We start from the raw sequence: 6,562 nt of genomic DNA, 5'->3' as shown, positions 1-6,562 counted from the left end.
TCTCTTTAAATTTTTGTAAAAAAATATTTTTAATTTAGAAGTTTAACTAAAACCACAATTTTATTGTTTTAGTACTTAACATGTCACATGGTAGTCAGCATTCTTACTTGTCTTCCCTGTATTTTTCCTAAAAATATTAATGTGACTAGGTGTGATGGGTTTGAAGTCTGTAACACATTGGAAGGGATACATTGCCTTCAATTTAAATTTTCGGTTTAGTTTCTCTCACACATTATGCCCTTCTTTTCGGCTCAACATATATGCATAGCCAACATTGTCTTTCTGCTGCAAATGTGGGTGCAATTTCTGTTGTATGATGTGTGTCAAAGTTAAAGTGAACATATTACATCAAAAATTTATAGAAAAACAAAAGCGGCATTGAGCGGAGTTCTCTCACTGCAGCGGAAACGCACACTCAGTTGATGATGGGGCAGGATCAAGGTAGAACGAGAGAAGTGTTAACGCACCAACAAAGAATCACATGTTCACACACAACTGTATATAGCAGATTACGGACTTGCGAAGCAACAAAACATGTGGGTAGACGGAAGGTATACACAAATATTGATCCTTAGAAGTCGTAATACGCAAACAGCCAGGGGGAAAAAGTAAGCATATGCCGTTGGACTCTATAGCCTTCTTGTGTATGGCCCCCGACACCACTGGTATTCAATGCTGTAGTTTATATTTGTTTATGTAAAGTACTTTAAACTTTTAAACTTTAAAATTTTGAAATGTGCTAGGCTATATAAAGTTTATTTTTATTATTATAAGCAGGGGTGCAGCTGCATGAGGGGTATGCAAGATCAGTGTCGGTGCCCCCTGTAGGCCTATTCTAGTAGCCTCTAACACTAACTCCCACAGAAAACTTTCTACTTACTAGCTTGTGCATGAAATGATACACACTCATCAGGAATGAAAAAAAGTGAGAAAGGTTTGAACCCCCTTTCCCCCTTTTTTAATACCATAGGGAATAAAGTGAAAAGTAAAAAAAACTAAAAAAAGTGTATCACATGAAATGTAATTTAACTCCTGATGGCAGACCCCAGACAGTAGAAAAAAATCCCCTTTAACTCCTGATGGCAGACCCCAGACAGAAGAACACATTGTTTTATTGGTAATTTGAATATATATTATTTGCCTCAAAATTATTAATATTTTGATATAGTAAAATTTATTTTAAAGAGCATCTGCATTTTTTTTCTTTTCATTTTTACTTAAATTCATAATTCATGGATATTTTGCCATGTTAAGTGGAAGATTTCTGCCAAGATTTCACCTGGTAGAAAAACAAATACTATTAAAATGAATATCATGATTCCCACTAATTGACTGTCTCCTTTACCATTTCCACAACAACAGGGTTTTGTTGTTGTTGTTGTTGTTTTTCAATATAGAAATGGAATTTGACTATAAAGTATTGGACTGCTGTAGTGCCTAAAAACACAACTGAATACAATTAATTTGTATAATTGTATTTTAGATAGCTGTGAATTACATCAAGTAATACTGAGTGAATGACAATTTTTGTTTTATTTTTGTATTACCTAGACTCCAGGTATTTTAATAAAAGGGCTCACTATAACTTTATTGCTCAGTAAGCTTTGTTCTGGGTTTTAAACACCCCCAAAATCTTGTTCTCCATCATTGCACAGGCCCACTCATGGATGAGACATGCAGATAACTATAGTCAACCTTCACTGAATTTTAATTAATCAATGAACTCTGAAAATATCAGTCTGTGTTTAACATTCTATTAGTTGTCAAAATGAATTAATTGCAGCACTTTTGTTATACCTAAATAAAGCTCTGTACAAAGGAAAATAATGTAAGAATGCAAAATATTTTTTTCATGCATTTAATTATGGTTTCATTTTCTTTTCATTTGTGCTCTAGGGGTTGAAAGACTTCTGATTTTTTAAAGTCGACTTTTATGTGATGAAAGTCGAGTCGAAGTCGACTAGTTGCTGATGACGTCATTAATGAACAAATAAGTCTGAACCTGTGACAAACCCCTTGTGCACAGCTATGACATATGACACAGCACAGCCCACATGGCTATTGATCCTATAACAGCTCATTTTTGTCAGTTCTTTTGCCTTTGTGTAGTTTTATTTCTCACAGATTTCTGATCGTTCTAAATTAGATATAGATAAAGTAGAACAGTAAAGATTACATTTATATTATTGCATTAGTGAGAACGATTGCATGTGTGAATTAATTCTACATTGCAGTATCTCTCTAGAAGTAGTGACGCTGTGGGATTTAGTTATTAAGAAATATATGCCTAAAATATTTCGTTTCTAAGCTATTTTGAGAAATCACAGAACAGCGTTGACAGTACATTTCCGCGCTGAATGATTCTGTGCGCATGCGATATGCGCGTGACGTACAAGCTACTCTCTGTAGCCTATGTGTGTGCGTTAAGGCCAATTTATAATTATGAGTAGAGATTGCTTAGTAGTTTACTTCGTAGGCTACGCACGTAGGCGACGCCGTCGTGAGCATTTATACTTCTGCGTATGTCTGTTTTGCTCTGCAGTTACACCGCCGAAACGCTAGTTGACGTGAGCTGGTTCCACTGTGTTTACATTCCTCTATCCTCGCGGGCTTCTACGAACAATGGCGACGAATTCGCTGCCATCTGGCAGTCTTTGTAATCTCCTGAAGAGGAGTCATACAGATGGCTGTATTTCCTCACTTCTTCAATTAATCGCTCGGTCACTTGGTCCATTTCCATGTTGGCTCTTCACTGAATTTCGGAATTTAAAAATGGCGGGTGGTCCAGAGTGCAGACGATCATTCCGGAAATGCGTAGGAGGAAACGTGATACTACCAAGCCGACCAATCACAGATCTTGCAGTCCGCGTCGTCACGACGCATAGTTACATTTTTGAGTAGGTGCGCGTCAGGGTACGGCGAAGGGTACGACGTATGGTACACGTCAATGCGTATGCTACGCCGTACCTACTACGCGCACCCGACGCAGAAGTATAAATTGGCCTTTACAGTGCAGCAGCGCATTAGATTAAAACAGCGATTAACCTGTACAATAAGCTGTTTAGAATGTGCATTCTCCCGGTTAATTCCGAGCATCCAGTAATATAATCACACATGTCTTGTGGAGCTTTCGGAGTATACATTTATTTGTAATTTTAACTGTTTGGAAATGGAGCATAAATGTGAAAGTCCTTCAAAGATTTATTATCCTGTTGCGCCCTCCATAGGACCAGCAACTAGTCGACATTGAAGTCGAAAAGTCAACTAGTCGATTAGTCTGTGCAACCCCTACTGTGCTCACATTTGGCCTACTTGTGCATTAAATGATCAATAAATTAAAAAAATTACATAGCCTATCATCTTGCGCCCTATTGTTATGTCGAATTGCTCGCAGTTTCTAGTGCGGTTTATTTATATTTATTCACTTCATATATGAAGTGAGCGTGCACCTCATATTCGCGTACAGTTGAAGAGCGTGCGCCGTGAGCACAGTAGAACGGCTGACAGGACAGGAAAGTTTGTTTTACTGACATAACAATATCTAATCAGACTACAGTTCCCTGTTGTTCTACTGAAGCTCATTTGGCACCTATACCTTTTCCGCGCTTGTCTGACTCGTGCCTGGTGCTGAGGGCAAGCTGAAGTGTGCATCTGAAAAGTCTCCCATTTGTTGTGGTTGCAAAGAGATACGGCTGTTCCGTGTCTTAAAGGGTTAGTTCACCCAAAAATGAAAATTCTTTTGTTGTTTGTTTGTGGTTATTTGGTATTTTTTTATTAATTTTTTTTTTAATCTTTGGAACACAAATTGGGTTGTTTTTGATGGAATGTGAGTTCTGTCTTTAATTGCACACAAATTAAGATACTTTTGATGGAATCTGAGAGCTGTCTGACCCTGCATGATCTTAATTAAATCTATATTGTATTTGGACATTGCTCTATGTGTTAGGGAGCTATGGGAATACTTTTTGTGCGAAAAAAAAAAAAAAAAAAGGCGAATTTATTCAACAATTTGTCTCCTGTGTGTAATAGGGTGATCCCCTTTGGTGGGTTTTCCTTCTGTGTGGATGGATGGAGCTGGGCGGAAGTCAAATTCACGGCCCCTTTAAAAAGCATGGTATACAGGCTGCGTGTTGATCGTGTCGCAAGAACTAGTTGATGTGCGTCGAGCACTGAGTTTGTAGTAAATGTCATAACCTTCACAAGGCTGGTTTACTGTCTTTTGTATTGTTTGCTTGTTGTGTGGATTGCTGTTTTTGGTTATTTATTTTGAGTGAGGGTAATTTTATTTTCTTTATAGATTTGTGGGAAAGCGTGGATTGAGGATTCTGTTTGTAATGAATTTATTGGGGTTTTCGGTTTCATCTCCTTCCAAAATGTTGAATTATCCCAAGGGATTATTGTCAGAGACATCACTACAGGTGGCCACTGAATATTATTTTATGTAACAACAGTATTGTATTTGTGATGTGTATTTTTCTAAAACATTTGTGTTTTTTTGCATCATTATATTTTTAAGTAGTGTATATTTAAGTGGCAAATAAAGATTTTTGTGCAACCTCTCTGCTTGTTCCTTCCATTTGTTTGGAAAAACCTGTAGTTGTAGAAAAATATCTATATTACATGTGTTTACATCTTAGGTGCCATTGGTCCCCGCCCACATCTGCATCACTCTGGTGCCATTTTTGTAGAATATCCGCTGTAAATATGCTGTTCTGTGTCAGCTGCGTCACGCCAGATCTGTTTCCTGTTTTTTGTTATTTGATCTGAACGGAAACAGCATTTTTAAAATGCTAAAAACTGTTAAATAAAAAATGTTGCATTACTTATTTTTAATAAGTAAGCTTTTGATTATTTACACATTTTAGCAGATGGTTTTATCCAAAGCAACTTTCAGTGCATTCAGTTTAACACTTTTTAACAAACATGTGTTCCCTGGGAATTGAACCCACAACCTTTTGCGTTGTTAACACAATGCTCTACCACTGAGCCATAGGAACACATTTATAATGTTTTATTAAAGAGTTTCACAGAATGATTTCGGTAAAATTGCAGCTCCCTATGTGCGGCGCCTCTATGCAATGCATATACTGCATACCCCGTTTTTTGTGCCACTGATTATAAGGACAGACAATAAGAGCAGCACAGCTGACACTGCAGCACCAATGACAGGAAGCAGGGAGGCTGAAAGAGACACACGTGTTTGAGTTAAACTTTCATTACCAGCAGTCCATCTTTTATTTAGTCTCTTACACATCAGTACCTGTGATAGTGATGAGCAGCAGTTCGGAGGCAGGTGAACAGAAGGAGCGTGAGGAGACAATGACTTCATAAACACAACTGTAGTTTCCCTCGTGTGAATAATCTGCCTCAGGAAAGAAGAAGGAAGCAGAGTGACTGACAGCTGACTCAGTCCTGGTGATGTTTGATCCTCTGAACAGGTGAAAAGATCCTCCAGGAAACTGAGATTGAGTTGAACAGATGATGGTGAAACCGTGGCCCCTGGTGATCACTGGCCCCTGAGGCCCCACGTGAAACCCTCCATCAGGAGCACTGTGGGAAATACTGGGCTGCTGCAAGTTCACTAGAAAACAAGAAGAATACATTTATATGATTACAGAGATTCAAACAATAAAGCTAACTTCTTTAAATAAATAAAATGACTTCCAGAACTGCATCTTGTCAGGATCAAAATTTAATCCACAGCCATTTTACAAAGGAGCTCAAATGCAAAAAAGGCATCATTACAGAATGAGTTCACTTGCATGTTACTGTCAGAGTAGAATAATGTGTCTGGGAGGATACAGATGGTCCGTTTCTGAAGAGCTGGAATTCAGCATTAGAATTGCATCTTGGTTTAGGTGTTGTGCAACTGAACTGGATATTTTCTCCAGGAGAAACAGCTGCATGTGTGGAGGTCAGGGAAAGAGTCGGCAACTGAAGCTCACCTGCAAAATAAATATGTTTATTTTAAATAGTTTGTTAAGACATAATGAAAATGAAAGAATGAAATTCATGAAGCTTAATGTAATTTCTGCTCATGTCCTCCAAACTAATGTGTGACAATGCAAAAGATTTAACTTACCTGAACAAACAACACCAGCATCTTCACCGTGTTTACAGTTATGGTTTCCTAGTCCACTGTGAGAACATTGTGTGAGGGCTCCTTCACTTCCTGAACATTTAACATCATCCAGCCAGATAGATCCACTGCCTTGACCAAAGGCGGCTCCAGGAGGTGCACTGATGGCTGATCCACACTGTGACTGTCTGCACACCACAGCAGCATCATTCAGGTCCCAGATATCATCACACACGGTTCCCCACTGGCCATTATACAGGATCTCCACTCTCCCGCAGCATGAATCAGACCCATTGACCAACCTTATATCTGGTAGTTGGCCTTAAAAATAAAAGTACAATGTGTTTAAAAAGTTACTTTTGGCATTCTGTATGTATTTTATATGTGTTTGACATCTTTGGAAGCCAATCACCGTCCATTCATAGTCTCTGTTATACTAATTCCTTTAATAGTACTTTTATTACAAGGGTCATTCCTGGGATT

The 6,562-nt window shown here is 38.2% G+C and overlaps 1 long non-coding RNA gene and 1 other non-coding gene across 2 annotated transcripts; both read right to left on the bottom strand.

The window, feature by feature from the left end:
* Positions 1 to 4,924: 4,924 nt before the first annotated feature.
* trnav-aac lies at positions 4,925 to 4,999 on the bottom strand. Its single transcript has one exon. It is a non-coding gene; the product is annotated as a tRNA-Val (tRNA).
* Positions 5,000 to 5,793: 794 nt separating this feature from the next.
* Positions 5,794 to 6,444, bottom strand: LOC122136541. The gene is made up of 2 exons (XR_006154210.1): positions 6,083 to 6,444; positions 5,794 to 5,945 (listed from the first exon to the last, which is right to left on the bottom strand). It is a non-coding gene; the product is annotated as an uncharacterized LOC122136541 (long non-coding RNA).
* Between the last annotated feature and the right edge of the window lie 118 nt (positions 6,445 to 6,562).

Source organism: Cyprinus carpio, chromosome B3 (assembly GCF_018340385.1).
Source record: "Cyprinus carpio isolate SPL01 chromosome B3, ASM1834038v1, whole genome shotgun sequence".
Classification (NCBI taxonomy): domain Eukaryota; kingdom Metazoa; phylum Chordata; class Actinopteri; order Cypriniformes; family Cyprinidae; genus Cyprinus; species Cyprinus carpio.
The sequence above is the reverse complement of the archived record's forward strand: the minus strand, read 5'-3'. Positions and strand labels throughout refer to the sequence as shown.